Source organism: Stenella coeruleoalba, assembly GCF_951394435.1.
Source record: "Stenella coeruleoalba genome assembly, chromosome: 10".
In the NCBI taxonomy this organism is placed as follows: Eukaryota; Metazoa; Chordata; class Mammalia; order Artiodactyla; family Delphinidae; genus Stenella; species Stenella coeruleoalba.
In genome coordinates this window covers 59,056,411-59,080,669 of record NC_137156.1, presented here as the reverse complement: position 1 = coordinate 59,080,669, position 24,259 = coordinate 59,056,411, and the positions used below count along the sequence as shown (strand labels likewise).

Sequence of the window (24,259 nt, the reverse complement as noted above, 5' to 3'; positions counted from 1 at the left end):
GGGTAATTTTGTTCAGCCACCACATTTCACAGATAAAGAAACTGAGGCCCACCGGGGGCATATGACATATCCTGAGTCTTAGGCCACATTAGTGGACTTGAGCTTCTTCATCTACAGTCACAGACGATCTCCATGGCCCATCATCACCTGCAAACCTGGGGAACGGGCTGCCCCTGACAAGGCGCCCTTAGAGTTTAACTACAGATATTATGGAAACTTGTTCACAATTAGCCTTGTGATTTTGGCTAGTTTATCACCCCAAACTCGTTGCATTGTAAGGAATCTGAGCCCCAGAAGAAGATTGAAAGGACAAATAGAGACCTGGTTCCTTACCCCTCAGGGCAAGACTCCAACTTCAGATACTTCTAGCGTCAAGAGATGCAGGGAGAAGGAATGGGACAGAAGCTCCTGAAGGATGTGTCACTGCTCAGTTCCACACCTTTTAGGAAGCCAAGCCAGCATCCTGAAGGGTGAGATCGGAAAGTCCTTCTCATCTGAGTGGCCACAGGTCTCCTCCACTCTCAGTCACGGACACAGCCTTTCTCCTTTGAAATCCAGCCACACAGGCAAGTCTCTGACCCTCAGGCAGTGCCTGGTTTGTCTTGGAGGTAAAATGAAATCTTCATAGTCTATGGGATGCTGAGGGTGAAATGCAACTCTATTTCTGGCCACCTTCCCTCAGAAGTGCCAAAGTGCTGGAGCTGCCAGGCCAGGTAAGGTAAGGTAAGGTAAGCTGCCAGGCCAGGTAAGACTACGCCTTCCTCCTGAAACGGTTATAAATTGTGGGCAACAGCAGCCCCAAGGTGGCAGGAGTAAAAGGGGAGAAAAAGAAGAGCTTTCTGTGTTTAAACGCTGATTGGGGGGCCTTGGGTATTACCTACCCAAGATGGGTAGTAAACGCCTACAGGAGGAGCTTTAAAACTGTGAATATATTATACATTGTTGACCCCATAAAGGACTTACTATAGTCAGGTGTGTCTCCCAGGCTGAGACAAAGCAGGAATCCAGGAACTGGTCCATAAGCAGAACGTGGGTGATGTCGGAGGAGGGCAGAGTGACGGTGCCCACAGAGCACCTACCTGGACTCCTAATCCTCCGATACGCACCCATCCTACTGAAATGGCAGGTAGAAATTCGACCAACGGGTCTTTCTAGAGCATTGATCTGTGTCAGGCGGTGTTCTGTTTGCTGGGGAATCACGAGGAACAAGACGATTCACATGTCTGCCTCTTCTGAAGGAGAGAGAGAACAAACACTAGGGCGTGATAAATGCTAGGAAGAAAAAGAAACAGGGACCAGGGCTTTGAGAGTGGCAGCGGTCAGGGAGGGCCTCGTGAGGGGGGTGACAAAAGACCATGACACAGATGAAAGCACTTCCTCCCCGAGCACGTGTTCTCTAGTCCCGTCTCCCGAGGCAGGAGGATACTGTGCTTCCGCATCAGCTGTGGACCCAGCGTGGCACCTGGTTGGCACTCAGCGAGCGTTGGGTGGTAGGTAGCTGTCGCCGGTGGATGGCCGGCTCTGCCTGACGGGCTTCCTCGGGGCTGGCAGCATATGCAGGTGGCTGCAGAGCCCAGAGGACCGTCTGGCTCTTGCTCTGAGAGGGCAAAGGAGATGGGCAGTAAGCCAGGGGGCTGTGGCTTCTGACTGTGCACACGGAGCTCGTACCCCCAGAATGGCCTTCCAGCCACCAAGAGATGGGGTCAGATTTGTCCTCAGCCTTTCAGACAAGCCATTCTTTTAAAAAGGAGATCTGGAGTTAGATACTAGATGTCCTCCCATGGCTTCGGGTAGCGCCTGGCCTCCTATGTCAAACTTCGGGCAGGGATTTTCTCTTCTGAACTGTAACCGTCTGAAAACCCTTCTGGAGCTCAGCTTAGGCCTGTGAGATTGGTAGTCAGGCAGACGTTGGCTCAAGCCCTGTACTGTGTGCTTTTGGGTTCCTTATAGACCCTCTTTGAGCTCAGACCTGAAAGATGAGTATCCCAGGCTGAGGGAACAGCCAGTGCAAAGTTCTAGGGTAGACATGAGCTCACATGTTCAGGGAGCATTTGTGAAAAGGGGTAATAAAGGCACTTCTCTTCTAGGGCTGCTCTGAGGGTCAGTGCAACCAGCTAGACCTCTGGCTTTATCCCCCAAACATGACTCAAAAAGGACATGATGCCACCCGGAGCAAGCCTGCTGATTCTCAGGTGGGAGAGCCGTTAGGGGCCCCTAACCCCAAGAACTTGCCTGTCCCAGGTGAGGGCCCCCCACCAGACTCAGCCTCCCCTGCTCTGCTTCAATCCTCCCTGAAAGTGGCCTCGTGTGTGCAGGGGGGTACTTTGAAAAATACTTACCTTTAAGTTTTGCTTTTACAACAGCAAAGAAAGTAAAAGTCACCGTGCAGCCCACATTCTAGAAATAAACTTCCTAATTCTGGGGTGTATTTTATTCCGGTGTTTATTATCATAAATATTTTTACATAGCTGAGAAATAACTATACTTTTTTTTCGTCTTTCTGCCAATTTGTCGATTTTCTTGGCCTGCCATTCCCCATGAAAGGTGCAACATATGGTAAAGGAATTTTCCTCCACGGGTGGTTTTGGAACTAGTTCAAAAAGATTCTTTGGCCATTGTTGGCTGAAATATGCGGTTTTTTTAAAAAACAAAACCTGCTACTTAGAATCAGGGGTCATAAAACTGAACATAGTCCAGGAAACACAGATTGACTCTTGCTACAAAACCCCTTTCCCACAAAGGAACGCTGCTGGATGAGAACCCAAATGTCCACCACAGTAATCACGCCTCAGTGCCTCCTTCGCTCCTTTTTGCTTATTTGTACTTTTTGTTTTTCTGCAATGAACATGTAATGCTTGTATAATAAAAATATTTTAAAATTCATTAAGATAAGGGGGGGGGGAAGGACAAATAAAGGCATTTTACGTGTAGCACACCTAGTGTGCTAGAGGATGGTAATGGATGCTCCATCACGAAGAGGTCTAGTGATGAAATAAGTTGGGAAACACTGAGTTAAAGCTAACTGGATTTCTTCCCTGCAGTACTTCTCAGAACCTTTAAGACTCTGGAGGGTAGGCTGACCCTTAACAGGGGGCTGTACCCAGCAATATTACGGACAGTATCCGACCTCCGAACTCCTCTTGTGAGGACTATCTGTGCCCACTGATTGTCTTTGGGACGCGTTTTGGAAAACCCTTTTCCGAAGCCCGGGCTGCGCGCAGAATCGGACTAACGCCCCAGTCCCGTTAGGCCACGTTCTCGCGACATCTGCACGGCTGAATTTCGGGAAATTTGAGGCCGTGTCAGCTCTCAGCGCAGCGACGGTGCTGCAGTCTCACCGGCGGATTAAGAAGGGTGGCCAACTCCATTATGGATTTTATTATCAATTAAGAGATCTGGAGAGGAGAAAGACTTTCGGAGGCATCTGGTTGGTAGGATCACTGAGCCGTTTGTTTCAGCAGAGACTGTAGGCCATGAATAAACAGAAGACAAACGCCCCTGAGTACCAAGGGCATAACATATCCCTGCAAACGAAACAGTCCAAAGGAGAATAAAGGGAGCAATGGGGAGTGGGTGCAGCAGGAAGGAGAGTGGCTGCCCGTATCCAGTGGGGCCTCACCATGGCAAGGGCTGGCCCTCCAGCTACCAAGATCTGTATCTCTGCCTGGAGAGGCGAGGAGTGCCTAAGAGTTGACGGACAGCAGCCTGCAACCAATGAGAAGCTCCTGTGCATCTCCGGCAGGATGACTGAGGCGCAAAGTCCACACTGGCTCCCAGAATTCCCCAGTGGGCTGAATCTCTAGTTGCCCATAGTGGCCTCTGGTTTGATAACAAAGGCTTTTATCAGCTGCCTTTCCTTCCCTGCCTCACTTTCCCCAGGAAACAAGGTTAAGTCCTGCAGGAATGTCTTTGCTGGGAAGATTATTAGTAAGAAGGCCTGCTTTTCCGGGTTGCCCTAATTCTCCTAGCCAAGATTTGCTGCACTCCAGCGAATGAAGAACAGTTCCGTCTTATTTCTGACAGAGGGCAGCATTTAGTTTTCTACCGCAGGGAGCTATGTTTCTGGGGGTTGCAAATGACTCCAGCTCAAAATAAAGAAAAACAAATTGAAATGAGGATTTTAATCACTGTGAAGGGAATGAAAGGCTGTGTCAGCGTTTCCATGGTAAGTGCCGTCTTTCAGGGATTTATCATCCCAGCTGTAAAAACATGCTTTATGCTAGGATTTGGCAAGAGCAAGGCTTCAGTCACTGAAAATGTATATGTTCTTAAAGATTCTACTTGCAGTCAAGTTGGAAACGTCACTCTGTACAAATGGCACAGAACGCCCCGGTGCCCCTTGGGGCTGCCAGCTGTGCTCGCTGCCTCTCCTGCCAGATGCTCGGCACCAGCTTGGGGAAGTGGCAGAGGCACAGCCCCTGGCCTTCTCCAGAGGCTGCTTTGCATTCCGGAAACGGTTACACGGAGGAAGGTGCCTGGTTCTTTGTGGAGGAAAAGTGGTGGTCCTTGCGGGGTCCTGTCTGTGTGGCTGTAGGTGACTCTCCTCTGAGCACTGGCTCACTTCCTCTGTCTCCCTCATCCCCGGTCCCAGGGCCACCGAGGGGAGAGAGGGGCGTCAGCACAACACAGCCACACAGGAGGCTTGGTCCCCCAGCTCGTGACGCACAGGCCCCTGACAGCATCACAAGTGGAAGAATCGCAGGCTGAGTTGACCGGAAACCTTAGACTCGTTCTGATTTTAGCTCGCAGCCTGAGCTCCGGGGTGTGAGGGGAATAAAGATCACGATATCAGCCAGAGAGGAGGCAGTTTGGGTAAAACAGAACCCAGTCTGAACCTTTGTCGCATCACCTCAAAGTCACCTCTGCTTGGTTTCAAACAGGACCGAATCTACAGAAACTTCGGCCTGCTCTTTATTTGAAACAGGCCGGTGCGGGCGGAGGGGAGCTGTTTACAATACAAGAGAAAAGGTAAGAGCAGGAGGGTAACTTTTTATGACCTGAAATGAGTCCTTAGTAAGTGCCAGTCGGTGTGTTCATCAGGTCTTAGGGATCAGCAGTGGACTCTTCCCCCAACACAGTGGTAGGTACTGTTACTCCCATTTGAAAGATGAACAGATCGACATTCAGAGGTTGGGGAACTTGCCTTCACGGAGGTCTCAAGGAGAGCAGGTGGCAGGGTGGGGCCTCGAGGCCAGTCTTCCTGACTCCGATCAGGTCAGAATTCCCCTACCTTGACACCGTTCAGGGGCAGCGCTTTGGGATTCCGCCAGTCCATCTCCTCATCCTACCCTGGGTCATGGGCAGCCTGGCACAGTGCTTGGCATGTATGGCAGCCCAGCAGATTTCCTGCTGCTGGGACAGCTGATGGCTGCAGAGGGCAGGCCTAGGAGCACTGGCTAAACTCGAAAAGGGCAGACTTGTATTTCTGTTTTGTTTTTTTTAATTTTTTTTTTTTTTTGGCGGTACGCGGGCCTCTTACTGTTGTGGCCTCTCCCGTTGCGGAGCCCAGGCTCCGGAAGCGCAGGCTCAGCGGCCATGGCTCACGGGCCCAGCCGATCCGCGGCATGTGGGATCTTGCCGGACCAGGGCACGAACCCATGTCCCTTGCACCGGCAGGCAGACTCTCAACACTGTGCCACCAGGGAAGCCCTGTTTTTTTAAATTTTTAAATTTTATTTTTTTATACAGCAGGTTCTTATTAATTATCCATTTTATACATGTTAGTCCCAATCTCCCAGTTCATCCCACCACCCCCTCACCCGACCCCTGCCACTTTCCTCCGTTGGTGTCCATACGTTTGTTCTCTACATCTGTGTCTCTGTTTAGGGCAGACTTGTTTTTAATGCTAACATTTTTTGAGGGCTTACTGTCTACCAGGCACAGTTGGAAAGCTGTATATATGTTATATATTTCATCTCCTTCACAACCACTCCAGCAACTGCCTGAGCTACATACTAGTATTGCCTCCATTCTACAGATGAAGAAAATGAGAAAACAGAGATTGAATAATTCGCCCAAGGCCACATGCAAGCCTGTAGGAGATGAAGGTGGGATTCCAGCCCAGGCAGCTTGACTCTCAAGACCAAACCAGGGAATGCTGCCTGGGGGAGGGGGAGTTTCCCCAGGCTCAGATTGTTCACTGGTAATCTGATCATAAGTGGCTGGGCTGGTCTTCAGGCCATCTGGTCCTACCCCTCATCTTCCTGTTGACCAAGCTGATTCTGCAGGAGGCAAGGTGGCTGCTGTAGGGTGTCCTCCCTTCCTCCAGGGGGCGGAGCCAGGATGACAGCCTGAGTGACGGGACCTTGTGATGGAGCCTACACTGAGCAGGTAAGGCGGTGTCCTCCTGCACTTTGTCTCCGCAATGACTCGAGGCGAGACAGCCCCCGGAAAGCTGTGGAGGGTTGCATCCAGGGTCTGGGCAGGGCTGTGGCAGGCTGTCCTATGCCCCTTAGGCAATCCAAGTTATCCCCGCCTCCCGCCAATCTCTCAGTCTGGAGAAGGAAAAAGCTAACAGATAGCTTTGGGCAGGATGGACATAATTAGTGGTTCCTTTCTTTCATAAATTTATTTTATGTGTTTATTTTTGGCTGCGTTGGGTCTTCGTTGCTGCGCGCGGGCTTTCTCTAGTTGCAGCCAGCAGGGGCTACTCTTCATTGTGGTGCGCGGGCTTCTCATTGGGGTGGCTTCTCTTGTTGCGGAGCATGGGCTCTAGGTGTGCGGGCTTCAGTAGTTGTGGTGCACACGGGCTTAGTTGCTCCACAGCATGTGGGATCTTCCTGGACCAGGGATCGAACCCGTGTCCCCTGCATTGGCAGGCAGATTCTTAGCCACTGTGCCACCAGGGAAGTCCCTAATTAGTGGTTCTTTTCTTTTCTTTTTTTCTATTAGTGCAGCTGCTTTGGAATTCTTATTTTCTGTTTTCTTGATAGTGGCCATCCTAATGGGTGTGAGGTGATATCTCATTGTGGTTTTGATTTGTATTTTCCTCATGATTAGAGATGTTGAGAACTTTTCTTTCTTTCTTTTTTTAAAAAATATTTATTTACATATTTTGGCTGCACCGGGTCTTAGTTGGAGCACGTGGGATCTTCATCGTGGCACGTGGGATCTTTTTTAGTTGCTGCATGTGGGCTTCTTAATTGTGGCTTGTGAACTCAGTTGCAGCATGCATATGGAATCTAGTTCCCCAACCAGGGATCGAACCTGGGCCCCCTGCATTGGGAGCATGGAGTCTTACCCACTGGACCACCAAGGAAGTCCCGAATTAGTGGTTCTCAAGTGCATTTGGAAACAGAAAAACTGATTCCTGTTGGGATGAGAGTGTCACCCATGCCACCCCAGGAAACTGGGTCTGTGCAAACAACGATACCAAGCAGAGATACCCCTGATGGTAAAGCTGCAGTATTTTGGTCGCACCAAGATGTTTTGGTTTTGCATTTCTGAGTTGGTCTAAAACAGTTTTCCATTGGCACTTAACCATATTGGATTACAAGGCAATTAATGGGTGGAACCTTCCAGAGTCCAGCCCCTACACTGGGGATGGGGGGAGAGGAGAGAGGAATGGACAGGGACATGAACATAGGAAGAGCAGAAATCAGGAATGAAAGTGGGGCTTCACTATTGACCTTACAAAAACAAAAGGGTTTTTAAGGGACTGCTGTGAATAACTGTATGCTATCAAATTGGATAACGAAGATGAAATGAATAAATTCTTAGAAAGACACAAACTAGAAAGACGAACTCAAGGAGAAAGAGACATTGTGAACAGACTTACAGTAAGTAGAGAGATTGAATTAGTAATGTTAAAACTTCCCTCAAAGAAAAACCCAGGCCCATATGGATTCACTGGTGAATTATACCAAACATTTAACCAAACAGTGGTCTCTTAGACACGACACAAAAAGCACAATTCATTAGACTCGTTAAAATAAAAGCATTTTATTGTTGTTGTTACAAATGACACCACTAAGAAATGAAAAGACAACCCACAGAATGGGAGAAAATATTTTCCAATCATATATCTGATAAGGGACTTGTATCCTGAGTATATAAGAACTCTTACAACTCGGCCATAAAAAGACAACCCAATTTTAAAACGTCTGAATAGACATTTCTCCAGAGAAGATATACAAGTGGCCATCAAGCACATGGAAAGATGCTCGGTGTCTTAGTCGTCATGAGGCATTAGAGAAATGTCAATCATAGCAACATACCACTTCACATCCACTAGCATGGCTATAACCAAAGCTGCAGAAAATAGCAAGAGTTGGGGGACACATGGAGAAATTGAAACCCTCGTACCTTGCAGGTGAGAGTGTAAAGTGGAGGGGCCCTTTTGGACAGCAGCTTGGCGGTTCCTCAAAAAGGTGAATGTGCTGTATCATATGGCCAGTCATTCCGCTTCTAGGAGAATTGAAAACGTGTTAAAAGAAACTTGCACGTGAGGGCTTCCCCGGTGGCGCAGTGGTTAAGAATCCGCCTGCCAATGCAGGAGACACGGGTTTGAGCCCTGGTCCGGGAAGATCCCACATGCTGCGGAGCAACTAAGCCCGTGAGCCACAACTACTGAGCCTGCGCTCTAGAGCCCGCGAGACACAACTCCTGAGCCCGTGTGCCACAACTACTGAAGCCCGCGCACCTAGAGCCCGTGCTCCGCAGCAAGAGAAGCCACCGCAGTGAGAAGCCCGCGCATCGCCATGAAGAGTAGCCCCTGCTCGCCACAACTAGAGAAAGCCCTCATGCAGCAACGAAGACCCAATGCAGCCAAAAATAAAATTAAATAAATAAATTTATTTAAAAAAAAACAAACTTGCCCGTGAATGTTCATAGCAGCATTATTTATAAGAGCCAGAAAGGAGGAAAAACCCTAATGTCCATCAGCTGATGAATGGACAAACAAAACGTGAACTATCCATACAACGGAATATTATTCATCAACAAAAAGAATAAAGTACTTATTCGTATTACCACATGGGTGCACCTAGAAAACAGTGTAGTAAGTAAAAGAAGCCAGACACAAATGGTTCCATTTATAAGAAATGTCTAGAATAGGCAAATCCCTAGAGCCAGGAAGTAGACTAGTGTGGTTGCCTAGGGTTGGGAGAAGGGGAAGGATGGGCGTGTGTTTTCTTTCTGGGGTGATGAAAATGTTCTGAAATGAGATTGTAGTGATGCTTGCGCAATTCTGTGGATATATACTAAACCCCACTGAACTGTACACTTAAAGTGGATGAATTTTATGGTACGTGCATGTCAATAAAACGGTTAAAGATTATAGGGAATGAGTTAAAAAATATTGTAAAAGTATATCATGAATTACTCTGCAGCTGCTTACATTAACCATGTGATTGATATATACTAATATGGAAAGTTATCCACACTATAGTAAATGAGGCATAAAGCGGATTATAATTCATTGTAGCATGATCTCAATGTTATAGAAATAAACAAAATGTGTGTGTGTGTGTGTACAGAAAATAAAATTTGGAAGGACATATATCGAGGGAGGGATTTTCACTGAGTCCTACATAATAAACTGTTCTTTTTCAGATTTTTATTTAATCTTTGAAAAAGTAATACAGTCACATGGCATAAAAATCATAAGCTCTAGAAGGCTATCTGGTGACAAATCTCCTCCAAGCCACCCAGTTCTCCTTCTAGAGAGCAACTTGTGTCACCCGTTGGCCGAGCTCCCTTTGGGAGAATTTGACGCAAGTCGACAATGCTCTCACTCTGTCCAGCACCTTATTTTTCTCATGTAATTATGAATCTTGTCCCTACTGAGATATCACAAAAGTCCTCAGTCTTTTTTATGGTTGAATAGCTCTTTATCCTGTAGATGTACTGTTTGAAAGATTCTTTATGTTCATGCATTTCCTAATTTCTTTATTTTTTTTGCCTTTAGCATGCATTTTACTTGTAATCAGAAAGAAATCTAGCTATTTCTCCAAAAGAAGTCCTTGTATTGAGGATTCAGATCTAAGAAGAGTGAGCCCCCAGGAGGGTGGGCAGGTTGCACGCGGAGACCCGGAAACCCCGGACGTGAAAGCAGGTCAGCGACGGAGGTGGGGGGGGTGCCCTCCACCATCGGGCAGGGACCCGGGAGAGATGCTGGAACCTAGAAGGGAGTCCAGACAGCATTTAAGAATCATTCCTTCTCCTTTTTTCTACTCTTAATCTCCCCAAACATGAGGAGCATTTGAGATTTACTGGGGAAGTGGAGCCAGAATTCACCTCCCAAGGCCTGCTCCTGACTTCACACCTGCTCACCATCTTTCCAGTCCAGCCCTCGATAGGACTTGCTGCCTCCCCACAGTGCTGGGTGCTCTGAGAGCCTTCTGGGAACCTTGGCGTTTACTCCTTCTAGAGCTTCTGGGGTCATTTCACCTATACTGTGCAGAGGTTCTAGAAACCACCTGGTTTTGACTTCTGCTTCCCCGCTCCTTGCTGTGTGCCCTTGAACACATTCTCCAGTCTCTCTGTGCCTCGCTTTTCTGTCTCACCAGCAAGAAGTCAAGGGGTGTATCTAGCCATCGTCATTGTCACCCTGTTACTAAAGTCGGGCTCACAGATGGGACTCCTGTGTTGGCTGCACACAGCCCTTTGGGGAGCAGAGGGAAGGGCCGGTTGTGTGGGAGAGGAGCTAAAGGGATGGGGGAGGAGCCCTTTGGTGAGTGAACCCTCCCTTCTCCTTGAGGGACTCGCCCACACCCCATGCCCTCTATTGGTTCGACCTCCGGAAGGCATTTCCTGCTGGCCCTACCTGCCTCCGTCCTGCCCCTTTCCAGCTTGGTGGCCACCAACCCTGCTGTGAGTGGGACCAGGAGAGAGGGAGAAAGGAAGAGATTCTTATAGTGGTGACTCTTACTGAGAAAGGCCAGTTCCCAGTCCAGTCCATGCCCTGCACCTTGTTTGTTTGTTGACTGCTTACTGAATCAAGACAAAAACAAAACCTGGCAGGCCTCATGGTCGCCCTACAACTTTCCTGTTATTCTTCAAATGAGCTCTCCCCTCCCCTGCCCGTCCGTTCCCACCCGTCCCACCTTGGCCTCAGTTCCAGTCTGCCAGAGTCCCGCCTCAGTGACCTCTCACAGTGCTGGCCCTGGCTGACCTCTGGACTGGGCCTGCCTCGGTTCTACAGGTACAAACTTCTTTCTCTCTTTGCCATCCTGCATCCCCGAGCCCGGCCATTGCACCCCTGAGCCAGTGACTTTGGAGGTTCTCACAGGAGCCGCCCTTCATCTGGGCTGGGCAGAAACACTTGGTTCCTGACATCCTGAGCCTCAACTGGCATGTGGCCGTGGTGAGGGCTCAGCCCGCCTCCCTGGAGCAGGTTTGCTGGAGATTTCTGATTAATAAGTTGTCAAATAGGAAAAGGAGTCATAAGACCCAACGTCCCAGCTGAGGAAGAAATTATATTTCCGGAAGTTGGCCCAGGATAAGGACCAGATCTTTTCTTCCACAGGAGTTTACACTTGACCAAGCTTAGAATCTCATGGAGATTCATTCTGGAGCTGGTGGCAGGGGCTCAGGACCCATCCTTCCAATGAAGACAGCTCCAAGGATGCACAGGGATTTTCACTGGAGCATCTGTAAGGGCTTTCGAAACAGCAGTGAATCTTCACAGAAGCCTTCACAGAAAGGCAGGCAGGAAGGAGACTTCTCTCTTTGGAGATGGAGGTACCAAGCTGGGCAGTGATTTATCTGAGAGCGTGAAGTGCCGATGACCAAGAAGGGAACGCTTTTCCAAACACCCAGTTGAATCCACGATTCTTTGATGCTGACAAACCACTTACTTGAAACAATGCTGACGAACAGCATTTATTGAGCACCTTCTATAGGCTGGGCTCTGGGGAAGATGCTTCGTACAGTTCATCCTCACAGTATTCTTTTTTTTTTTGCGGTACGCGGGCCTCTCACTGTTGTGGCCTCTCCCGTTGTGGAGCACAGGACTCTCAACCACTGCGCCACCAGGGAAGCCCTCTCACAGTATTCCTAAATGCTGGTACCATTATCATGCCCATTTTACTGATGAGGAAACTGAAGTTCAGAGAGGTTCCCTGACTCAGTTTACGCATCTGGCAAGGGGAGGAACTGTGATTGTAACCCAGCTCTCTCTCTGCCCAAGCTGGGTCCTTTCCCTCTGTTTCACTCCTCAGTCTAGCAAGCAGTTTAAACTGTGTATCGACAACCTCAAAAAATGTTCCTGCTCTTTGATCCAACTGACTCACTTCTGACAACCATTCTCATGAAATGATGCTAAGTGCAGAATAAGTGTCTTACAGTTCAACATGGCTAAGCACACAGTGGTGTGTACCCCTCTTCTTCCCTAAATTCCACTGAAATGACAAGAAATTCAGAAATAAGAGTGCTCGTGGTTGTGGGCAGTCAGGAGGAATGGGATCAATGTCCAGAAGATTAAGAAATTTCCGGGAAACATAAGACAAATATTAGAAAAGTTGGTGAAGAAATTAAAACGAAGCTGTAATGCCACAGGGCTAAATGCACAATCATCACAGAGTGAATTTTCCCAGCAGAGTTCCAGAACAGAGGCAACGTGACCTGGGTGAAAGAGTGAGCTAGAGATGGACTGTAGGGCGGTGAATGGTTCCTTTCCACTGTCCACTGACCACTCTCTGCACACGCAGTCACCTGAGGCTGGCTCCTGTATCGACAGCTGCATTCCCTGCCAGAGGAATGGGATTCTCATGGGGGTAAGGAAGTGTCCCCCAGCCACCAATACTATTCAGCCCAGATGGTCATCTGCAATGTTAACAGCTACGTTAGAATTGCTAGGTATTTCAGAAAAGCCAGAGCCTGAGAGAGGCACAAAAATAGAATGGGGGCTTCCCTGGTGGCGCAGTGGTTGAGAGTCCGCCTGCCGATGCAGGGGACACCGGTTCGTGTCCCGGTCCGGGAGGATCCCACATGCCACGGAGCGGCTGGGCCCGTGAGCCATGGCCGCTGAGCCTGCGCGTCCGGAGCCTGTGCTCCGCAACGGGAGAGGCCACAACAGTGAGAGGCCCGCGTACTGCAAAAAAAAAAAAAAAATAGAATGGACTCCAAGAAAACAGACTACTCAAAACAGAAGAAAACTGTAAGGAATTAAAATGAATATCCCAGAGAGAGTTAAGAGAATATCACATCCACCTAAAAAATAAAGCCTCTATGAAAAAGATATAATAAGAGTTCTTGGGAATTAAAGCCATGACTGACAAAGTTTTAAAAACTCAATAAATGTGCTAAATAGATAACTGAAAACCTAATTAGTAAGCTGGAAGATCAAGCTAAAGGATTCCCTAAAAATGTGTTAGAAAAAAAGAAAGATGCCATTGTTTTTTAAGTTATGTGACATGAGGTGTAAAGTCAAGCACAGATACCATTCTTATGGAAGCTCCAGAGGAGAGAACACAGAGAATGGAGAGGAGGAAATAAAAAGATATATTAGAAGAAAATATCCTAGTGCCAAAGAAACACTTCAGATGGAAGAGGGCCCACTGAGAACAAAGCAAGTCTCTTAAACTGAAGTTTCAAAAAAAAGGCAATAAATCTAATAGAAAAATGGGTAAAGGGCACAGATAATTAATTCACAGAAGAGAATATGAATATGGCTAGTAAACAGATGAAAAGAGCTTAGTCTTACACATCACCAGGGAAATGCAAATTATACTTTACATCCATCCACCCTAATATCCAGTGTTGGTGATGACATGGTAAGTCAGCAATTTCAAGAACGTCATTTGTGACAGCTTCCAGAGGGCATCTTGGCACCAGCTGTGAAAATCTCAGACGTAATTCAGTGCTTATATTTCTAGGAATCCATTGTACCCACTAAGTGGTGGAATCTGGTTATCGTTTAAAAGGTGGTCGCAGGTCTTTCTGTATTCTGGGGCTAGTCTGCCCAGCATGGTCACCACCAGCCGTGTGGTTACCGAGCGTGCAAAAGGTGGTTAGTCTGAATTGAGATGTGCCGTTAAGCGCCAAATACACAGCGGATTTAAAATAGCTTGTCATTTACCGGAATTAAAATAATGCATAATTTTATGCTGAGTAAATGTTAAACTGATAATATTTTGGATCTATTGGGTTAAGTAGAGCATATTAAAATTAATCTCACCTGTTTCTTTTAATTTCTCTTAAATGTAGCCACTGGAAAAATCTCACATTTTATATGGGTTCATATTCTCTTTCTACCGGCTGGCACTGAGTCAGTGGGAATCAGCTGGAGAGAGAACAGCCCTTTGGTTGGAGAGAGCGAGTAATTGGACCCAGACCTGGAGGAGACTTTGAGGCAAACGGGGAGCTCAACTGCTTCGTGTGAGAAGGGAGAAGAGAAAGTAACAGACTAGGACGAGGACAGGCAAGTGTGGCCCGGGGCTGGGTTTCAGGGGACAGAGAAAACGAAGAGAGGATGGGAGGGAAGCCCAGGAACACGACAGTAGCCGGAGACCAGGGAACAGGTGGCTGAGGAAGGACTCCCCGAGCCCCTGGGGCAGGGCCAGCAGTGAGTTTTGCCAGCAGTGAGGTCAGCTGATAAATTTTAAATGGGTTACTGATCTATGCCATGATACTCCTCTGCTGTCCCTGCACCCCAAGGACAGACTGTGTGGGGCTGGGGACGCCGTGTCCCTGCTTGGACAGCAGGGCTGGGTGAGGACGGTGGTGTGCCAGGCAGTGGCCCAAGAGCCCAAGGGGAGGAGGGAAAGTGAGGAACAAGGGTGCCGGACGAGGGGTCAGGCAAGGACGACGTGACAGGTACCCAGAAATGCTTGGAAGGATCCCCAAGAGCCCTGAGCTGCTGCTGACAGGGAGGTGCAAGGCAGCTGAAGATTTTCACTTGGTTTTGAAGGGAAGGATCTCCCCAGCCGGCTGGCCGACACTGGGACCCTTCGCCACGTTACGCAGGGCGTTGTAATACCCTCTGGGGTGCTGGGCAGCAGCGGCTGAGAAGTTTGGTGGCAGTGCTGGCGGGGAAGGTGGGGAAGTGGAACCAAGCAATGCTAGTAGCCACCTCAGCAAATAACGTGGAAAGCTCTCCGGGATCAGCTGTCCCGGGGCGGGGGTGGGGCAGGGTGTCCTGCGTGTTCTGCGGGGGCCCCCCTGCGAGACACCCACACCCCTCTCAGCCTGCTCTGGGTCTCGGGAGGCTGGCTTGTAACGTCTACACACACGGGCCTCTTTGCCCCAGACTCCTGAGGTGGGTTGGCCGACGGGGGCCCTGCTGAAGATCCAGGGCATGAGTGGCGTCTGAGGGCAGGTGTTTAGTCCCGGGCTCCTTCCCTGCATTGCGGTACCTTGTCCCTCTACCTTGAGGCCTCTCCACAAAGCGCTGTCTCTCTCTGTCTCTCAATCTCTGGCTTCCAGCATCTCCTATCTCTCATCCCTGCAGGCTCTCCATGGTCCCCAGCCCTGGCGAATTTCACATTCCTATTCCTTCCCCCCTCAGCCAACCACACCTTTGTCAACAGCCTTTCACTAACTCTTCTTCACTTATCCAGCTCGACTCTGCCATTCGCTTCCTACAGAGACCCTGACCGATACCAGGATGTACCATACGCTAAAACTTTTGTGCACTTAAGGGAGAAGACAGAGTGAAAATACACGTTTGAATTTACAGAAAGGAATATGGGAAAGGCACATGAGAAACTAATAACAGTAGCGGGTATAGTGGGAGGAATCAGTGAACTGGGGCAGAGGCAAAGCGAGATTTCCCATTGTATCTAATTTATATTATTTTGATTTTGAACCATGTGAATTATTATCTGTCACAGCGGTCCCCAGCCTTTTTGGCACCAGGGACCGGTTTCTTGGAAGACAGTTTTTCCACAGACGGGGTGGGAGGGCAGGGGAGGATGGTTCAGGGGGTGATGCGGGCGACCGGGAGCGGCAGATGAAGCTTCGCTCGCTCACCTCCTGTGTGGCCCGGTTCCTAACAGGCAGCAGACTGGTACTGGTCCGCTGATCTATCACACAAAATTAAACTGGAAAGAATCTTCTCTACCCCCCATTGGATTATTTGGGAGAATCGTAGACTGAAATAAAAACACACCACGTGAGAGCTGTGACTTTCAGTTTTATTTGGGGATTTACCGAGGACTATAGCCCAGGACACAGCCTCTCGGATGGCTCTGAGAAACTGTTCGGAAGGGGGGAAGGGGTGGTCAGCGTATATGTGATTTTGGAGAAGGGTACCTGCAACCAAGCACACATCTCGCTAGAAGGTTACCGCTAGCCACGGGGAATAGACATCTTACTTAAAGATTTTAGCGCTTTTCCAAGTATGGGAAGACGCAAGAACTTGTGTTCATAAAATTTTCTCCTGAAAATATCTAACCGAAGGCTGTTCTGCCAGTTTTCCCAGAGCCCAGAGCACCTCATTCCTGATCTCCACCCTGAACTCCTTTCAGGGTGTGTTGAAGATCAGTGACGGCAGTGGTGGATGACTCAATCCTGGTACAGCTGGATGGCGAGCGATATTCTTGGGCTGGCAGAATTGGTTTAATCCCATCTAGACCTTTCACCGAGGCACCTCCAGATCTTGAGTGGGAAAAGCCACAGCACGGAGGGAAGTGGCCTCTCCTAGCTGGCTCCGTGCAGCTGGGCCACAGCCGCCCCATCTGCCTCTCTCCCTCCTCCTGTCCTTCTAGGGCTCTGGCTTCAGCCACTAGCGTCCAAGAGGCTTTCCACCGAGAGAGACCACAAAACCAAATCACATAAGTGGAGAGCAAGGGGGGGCCAGCGCTGAAAGCCAGCATCGTGGAGAGACAGCTTTCATCCTGCTCGCTCCAGCCTTGACAGGTACTGTTCAGTCTGTGGGTTTTGCTACTAGAAGTTTCCAAAAGGCCCAGCAAGATCCATTCCTTTAGCTGACTTGCCATGTGAAATGCCCCAGGCACGTGGCCAGAGCTTGGACAATGTTCCCTCTAGCCCCGCTTTTCTGTCTGACCCCAGGGCCTCACCCCAGATGAGGGTGACACAGACACGGAGCTCAGAACCACACCCAGTGAGGACCTCAACCTCCCATAAAGAGAACGTTGACCTTTGCTATTTCCCATCGGTTTTGTGGAATAATCAGAGGGACCAGCTGGGGGACAAAGCTGCATTTACCAAGCTTAGCGCTCGTTTCCTCCTTAATCCTCCGAGTCACCGTTATGAGGCAGGGAGGGGCCGGTGCTGTTACAGCCTTTTAGCCACAACAGCGGGTAATGACCTGCCTGTGTCGTGCATGAGTCATGAGCAGAGTGAGAGCTAAGCCCTGATCTCTGGACCCTGGTGCAGCGTCTCTCCTCACCCTCAGCTGGGCACCAGCTGTAGGGGATGCCCTTCTGTCCCTTCACGTGGCTCTCGGCTTGCTGTGGGAAGGCAGGCATAATGGACACACAGATTGGCCTAGCAGGTACCTAAGCGGTGTGACCTCAAGTTCAAAGATCTTCCTTCCGCCATGGGCTGAGACTGGTTACCATCTGTCCCCCTTTGGGGAGTTGGGCATCGTTCTTGGCAGCTCTGGCGGAAGCGAGCACCTGGTCCAGATGTTTGGGAAATACTGGGCGAGTGGCAGCCTGTGCACCCCTGAAGCATTGTCGCCGGGCCTCGATCAGATGTCACCTCACTCTGTTAAAGTGTCAGCCAAGGTTAGCTCATCAGTCCGGCTGAACCCTGTGCAGAGACCGGCACGGGTGGGTTTTACTTGGGTAGGAGGGAGTCACAGAAGTATCTGTGGAGTGGCAGGGCCTGTCCATATCGGAGGGAGATCTGAGGGCAGGAGGAATCCACGGCTGAGGCCAAGGCTGTGGAGAGACAAGGGGGAAGCAGGCCCTTCACAAGTGCTAAGGACACACCGCGCCTCACACTACACTTAGCTTTGGGCAAAAGGCTTATCCCCTTATTCCACGTACTACTCCTTTATCTTGCGCCAGGCTGCGAACGAAACCATCTTCACGTGATCTCACAGTTTCCAGGTGGACATCTGACACTCGGGTCAACTACCCGTGGGTGTAGAGCCCAGAAGTGGTTGAGCTGGCCTATGAACCCCTGTCTGCCTGGAGCCTAAATGGCCCCACTTTCCAGAACATTTCTGCACGTTTACCCACAGATCTGAGCAAGTTGTGGGGAGGGAGGAAGGGAGAAATGAAGGGGACCAGCCCAGAGGCAGAGAGGAAACGGTGAGGTGGAGGCACGGGAAATCCTGGCCGTGGCCACGTGTGCCGTCAGCACAGAACTGTAACTGGTTTAACGTCAAGGCCAGAGGCGGCCTCCACAGAATGGCAAGGGCAGAATGCATGTACTTCGACAGCTGGCCTTTAAAACACATGTTCCTTCAGCAATTGGAGACCAGGTGAACATCTGGATCTTCCTAAATCAAGCCTTTGAAACAAAAATAATTTCAGGTGACAAAGTAAATATGCCTCATGCTTTGTAGCTAGAAGTCTCCAGATCTCTGAGATCCAGGCTGTTTCTGCTCACCTGGTCCCTGCCTTTAATGGATTTGCTGGAAGGAGCCCCAGAGAAGAGGGGACGTCCTGATAAAGTTTGGCCCAGGAAACGAGGAGGAGGAAGGCAGACCCAGCAGAAGCTGATGGCCACGAACCTGGCAGCACCTGCAAAGTCCCTGAGTAGTCAGCCTCATTTGACTCTTCTGTGTTCCCTGTGGGCTCCCTCGGCAAGGGGGTCATGGAAGGTTCTGGAGCCATGTCCGCTTTGGGGCGTAGGACTCACATCCCCCCTCCAAAGTTCCATGGGAAAACTTACCGTGCAAATCAAGTTGCCCACCACTCACTGTGACAGTCGCTTCCAGCTCTGCCACGCTGGCTGACCTTGAGCCGGTTACATAACTTCCCCGTGCTTCTGTTTTCTTATCTGCAAGATGAGTGTGACAGTAACGTAACCTACCTCCTAGGGTCATGATGGGAATACAATGTGAGAAAGTATACAAGGGGCACAGGGCGCTTTGCAAGTGCGCTGTATTACGTGTCCTGGTGAGGCTGCGGAGATCGTGTTGTGGGGGGGGGGGATTTATCGCACCGTGCTTTATGTCAGAGGTCTTAGGTGACCTCCTTCAATGCCTTCAGTGATCCCTTAGGAAAGAGGTTATTGGCAGAGTTGACAGATAAGGACTCAGAGAGGACAAGTAACTCTGCCCAAGGTCATGGAGTTTAGCGGCCAGGGCTTGAACACACCTGGGCCTGGCTTCAAGCACTGTTATGTGAATCAGGCCACGCCTCCTCCCAGAAGCCCCCGCCAGGCCTGAATTTATATCCCTGACACCTACTTAGGTTGCCTGGTGCGACCACAGCCCTGGCAGTAAGAGCCGGGAGCCTGGTCACGCTTCACTCGTACTCCCCAAGCCTCCATGGGTGGGCCTTTTCTGTCGCTCACAAACAGTTGGTGGCCTAGTGGGGAGTGTGGCCAGAGAGGTTACACCAAGGAAACGGAAAAGTGAGTACAAAGCTAGAAGAGGAGCTGGTATCCGCGGGCCCAGTCGTGAAGGGACACATTCCAGCAGAAACACTTCTCTGTTTTCTGCCTGATCTTTGAATCGCCTCCTGGGGGAACAGGTCCCAGGCACAGCGATAGGGGAGGCAGGCGTGTGGGGACAGCACGTGGGTGACGGAGCACCTAGCCTGGTGATCTCACGTAACCTCCACACCAACCGTAGGAGCTGATGATCAGTGTGCATTTTACAGACCAGGCAGCTGAAGCCCATTGAAGTTAAACAAGGTGCTCAACGTCGAACAGATGAGGAAGATTTAGCCCTGGTCTGCCTGGTCCAGAGTCTCCAGGTGCCCTGAGTGAGTCTCTGGGTGACCACCACCCTCAGGATACCAGTGATGCTGCTTGGATCACAGATGATGTGTGACCTGCACCTGCCAGACCTGGGCTCCTCACCGCGGCTAGAGTCCAACATTTCGATCCAGTGGCGTAAGGAAATAGGCAGAGCTGGGCTTGCAGGAGGAAAGGGATTGGAGTGGAAGGAAAGAAGGCGACAGAAAAGGAAGAGGAGAGAACAGAAAGAACTTAGGGAAACAAGGACTTCGAAGCCCTCCTTCTGGAGCCAACTGTGGGAGTGCAAGGTAGCTAGAAGCTATAGCAAATGACGTCTTAACTCGCTGTCTACTTGCAAAACAACAAAACAGACGTATTTAGCAGCCGAAGAAATGACTGCCTTTCTCCTGCCTCCGGGGGCTCAGGGATGGGAAAGCTCAGGAGAGAAACACAAGCTGTGGAAGAGTTTCCCAGGTGGTGGGGAGACTCGGGCTGGGGCAGAGGAGGCACCCAGTGCAGAGATAGGTCTGATTTGATCAGACCCAGGGGGAACCTGCAAATGTTGGCTGATGTGATGAGGCCATGACACATACAGCCAGGCCACAGGGCTTGGGTTCATCCTCCCCAGGCCTCCATCCTGGGCCCTCCTCTTTGTAACCCAAGGCTGGACCCTGTCATGCACCCCCTCAGGGCGCCCATACTTGCCTCTGGCTCACGTGCTGGCTTTGACCTTGATTCGAACAATGAAAGCCTCTGGGATTGGCTTGTCCAGCTCCCGCATTGTTTTCAGACAGAGAAAGAAGGTAGGAAAGGGCCTTTTCTTGGTCCTCAGCAAGCTTGCTTTTTGTTTCTGTGTGACCTTACTTCCCCGAAGGATTTGAAAGCCTCAAGGGGCTCTTTCGAGGGTGGGTCAGGCCCTGGAAGGACCTCACTGCCACCTCTTTGTCCCAGATGGAGACCAGAAAGAGTCAGCCTGAGAGCGAGGTCAGTGTGGGGCTGTGTGGGTGGCGGCATTGCTGGTCACTGGTCACGCCCACAGGCTGAACTTTGGGCAGATTTGCTTTTTGCTGGGCGGGAGTCAGGCTTGTCAAGATGTTCCACAGCTGGGAGCACTTAGGTCAGACCAAGGTGGAGCTTCCAGGGAGGGTGGCCCGAGTCTGGCCAAAGCTGATGGGCAGAGCAAGCCCCAAATCCAAGGAGATTCTCCTAAGTCTGCCCAGAACAGAAGGAAAAACAACTCAAGAGATCGAGGAGTAAAGGAAGGCAAGAGTGGGTGGTACAAAGGGATGGGAAGGAAGTTCTGGTTCTGTTGCCCCAGGGGGAGGCAGGAGGGGGTGTTTAAGGAAGCTGCAAATAGATCCCATCACTGCCCCTTCATCTGTACCGGTGGCTGCCTATCAGAATCACGGGGCAGCTTTGGAAAACTACAGATTCCCAGGCTCTGCCCTCTACCACCCCGGATTTGGCACTGGTACACTGCACAGTCTCCCCAGGCGATCCTAACATGAAGCCAGAATTGAAAATGGCCAGGTGTAGGTCAAGGCTCCTGAAACTTCCATTGCATACCGATCAACCAAGGTCTCATCAAAGTGCAGATCCTGACTTAGCAGATGTGGGAGAAGACCTGGGAATCTGCATTTCCACCAAGCTCCAAGGTGATGATGTTGCTGCTGCTGCTCGTGTGGGGACCACTCTGAGAAGCTCGACCGTAAGCTAGACATCTGGGACAAAACCCAAGGAGCCCCAACACCGGAGGTGGACACAGAGGCTGGGAGAGGCCACGTAGCTCAGGAAAGGGCCAGCCACCAGCTTCTTGACGGGGAAGGGCAGCACAGCCGGACCTCACACACAGTAGCTTATTTTTTGCTGCTGAAAGGCTCCAGGTTTCCGAGCAGAGTATTGAGATGAAGGAAGAACTTCTCTGGGAATGATGAGCCACAAGTGGTCCCTTTATGGCTCAGAAAAGTCCTTTGGACACTCACGCAGAGACAGGGGATGAGGTTCAGCCGCCCAAGTTGTTCCCTTGTGGACCCCTCCCATCTGCTTCAGCCAGGACCAGGGATAGAGTAGGGGCGGGAGGGAGGCAGGACCTTCAGCCCAGAATGCTCTGGGAAGGGACACTGTGGAGCCTAAGTGTGGCGAGTCCTCCCTGTGAAATAAGGAAGGTTGAAGACCGGGATACAGAGTCAGTCACTGTCAAAGGTCATGACTCTAGAACAGGCCAATTCTCCAGGGAGCCTCAAACCCTGGCAGCTCTGGGGCCCTGCCCGTCCTACTGCTCCCAATTGGCCAGTCTCTCTCTCCTGGGTGCCTGGGGCATATGCTGAGGATGGTTGGCAGACAGCCCAGCTGACAAGTCTGGCCACATCCTAGGAGCTGGCCAAGGCTCGGACGGGGCCCTCACGGCCGTAGTCTCAGCAAATTGGGGAGCAAGTGGCTTCACTCCCCCAATGTGGGGCTCAGCAACCCCACCCTCCCTGCGGGTCCCCCATCCAAGCATCTTTGGCCGTGTTGGGAGGACTGTGTTGGTCCTGGTATTTTTCCTGTTTGTCCTCAGGTAGAGGTGATAAAAATGCCCCTAAGAAGCTTCCTGTGAACAAAGTTATATTCTAAGGCTTTGGGAAGAAAGAAAAGGGGTAAAGAGGAAAGAAAGAGAGATACAGGAAAAAGAAAAAGGGCTGGAGCTTTGTAACAGGCATGCCGTCTGTTTGCAATAGGAATGTCAATAACAGAGCTCTTCTGAATAGCTGTGTGTTGTTATTCTAGCTAAAATTAATCACCTGGGTGACGAAAGTGTTGCAGACGAACAGCAGCCCGCCGAGCAAACCTGGGAGCTCACGATCCATCAGGCTGGGAGGACTGAGTTAGTACACGTGAAACCCTGAGAACTGGCCCCAGCCCACTGTGAGTAAACATACCCGCTCAGTTTATAGTTCGGAGATGAAACAGACTCCTCCTGGTTTTCTTCTATTCCATCACCTGTGTCTGTGGTCACAGCCTATCCTGCCCTTCCTGGGTGGGCAGGGGCCATGTCTCCTCGCCTTCCACCCTGAGCTGAGTTCACTCTCCTTGCCCCCAGCCACCTTCGCCAAGCCAGGAGAGTCCCCAGCCTGCTGTCCCCCTGCCCCAGGATCCAGACGTGGACGCTGCTCTGCCCTCTGACTGTGACCTGTGACTCAGTGTTATGTTATGTGACCTGTGTCTCAGTGTCCTCCTCTGTAAATGGAGGTGAAGCACCACCTCGCAAGGGTGATCTGAGGTGTAATGTCAGGCACCTGAGTGTTATATAATCCTCTGCGACTTTTATTAATAATATTGTTATCGTCATGGAAGTTTTCTTAGCTTCTCCAGGGACCAGCTTCTCACCGTGGTTGCTGCCTACATGGCTGACGTGGTCTAGCACGTATTCATTCATCAAATTCCTCAAATATTTACCGAGTGCTGACTGTGTGCTGCACCCTTGGGACATAACGATGTTAGAGATGTCCAGTGGTCCTTTTTTATTGAAGTATAGTTGATTTACAATGTTGCATTGGTTTCGGGTATATAGTGACTCCGTAGTTTTACAGATTATACTCCATTAAAAGTTATGACAAGATAATGGCTGTAATTCCCATCAATATATCCTTGATGCTTATCATTTATACATAGTAGTTTGTATCTGTTAATCCCATACCCCTAATTTGCCCCACCCCCTCCCCTGTCCAGTGGTTTCTTTAATCCATTTCTTTGGGATCCTATTGTCTCCACTTGGTGGTATTGATGCTACAGTACCATCTACCGCTTTGGGGGCACTTACCCTGTAATTAATATGCACATTTCCTCAGTTAGATCCTTACACAACCCTGGACGCTAACCTCTGCTCCCTTCATTTTCAGCTAAGGACAGTGAGGCACAGGGAGGTCAGGTAACCTGCCCACACTCCCACAGTGAGGGCGGCGGCACTGGGCTTTGAACAGAGGCCTGTTTTTACCCTAAGCTCTCCACCATGCTCTGGGAGGCTTTGCTTTGTGGAGCCCACCTCCCTGTTCTGGGGGGCCGCCTTCCCTGGGCACGGTGAGACCCTCCCTCAGTTCTTTCCCCGAGAAACTGAAAATCCTTCTGCAGCTTTTAGTCTCAGCCACCAGAAAAACGTCCTGCAACTGGGAGTATCGGCAGTCAGCTCTTTCCGTGGGGCCGTGTGCACTCAGATTTTCTTTGGAGGTGCTGCGTGGAAAATATTAGCCCGTGAACTAAACAACTGTTCAGAGATGCCATTCAAAGGGGCATAAGCATTCCAGGAATTGTTGAGTGTGAAAATGGCACACAAGGGTCCAGGTTCCAGGCACAGACTTGGGGACAAAGCAAAGGCCATGTGTATCCTTGAGCCCACAGATAGCTGTTCTGGGAGCGGGTCATCTGGGGGAATCTCATGACAAACGAAGCCAGGAGATGTTCCTTTTCTGATTTTAGATCCGCTCGGGCGCAGAGGGAGAGCATGGGCGGCTGGCCTGGG

The 24,259-nt window shown here is 50.2% G+C and overlaps 1 long non-coding RNA gene across 2 annotated transcripts; it reads left to right on the top strand.

Annotated features, from left to right (window-relative positions):
- The first annotated feature begins 2,402 nt into the window (after positions 1–2,402).
- Positions 2,403–14,356, top strand: LOC307193055. Of its 2 annotated transcripts, XR_013830214.1 has the most exons (4): positions 2,403–4,968; positions 5,978–6,330; positions 9,908–10,054; positions 14,149–14,356. It is a non-coding gene; the product is annotated as an uncharacterized lncRNA (long non-coding RNA). The 2 variants fall into 2 exon arrangements; XR_013830215.1 differs by lacking the exon at positions 2,403–4,968 and having other exon boundaries at positions 5,726–6,330.
- Positions 14,357–24,259: the final 9,903 nt, after the last annotated feature.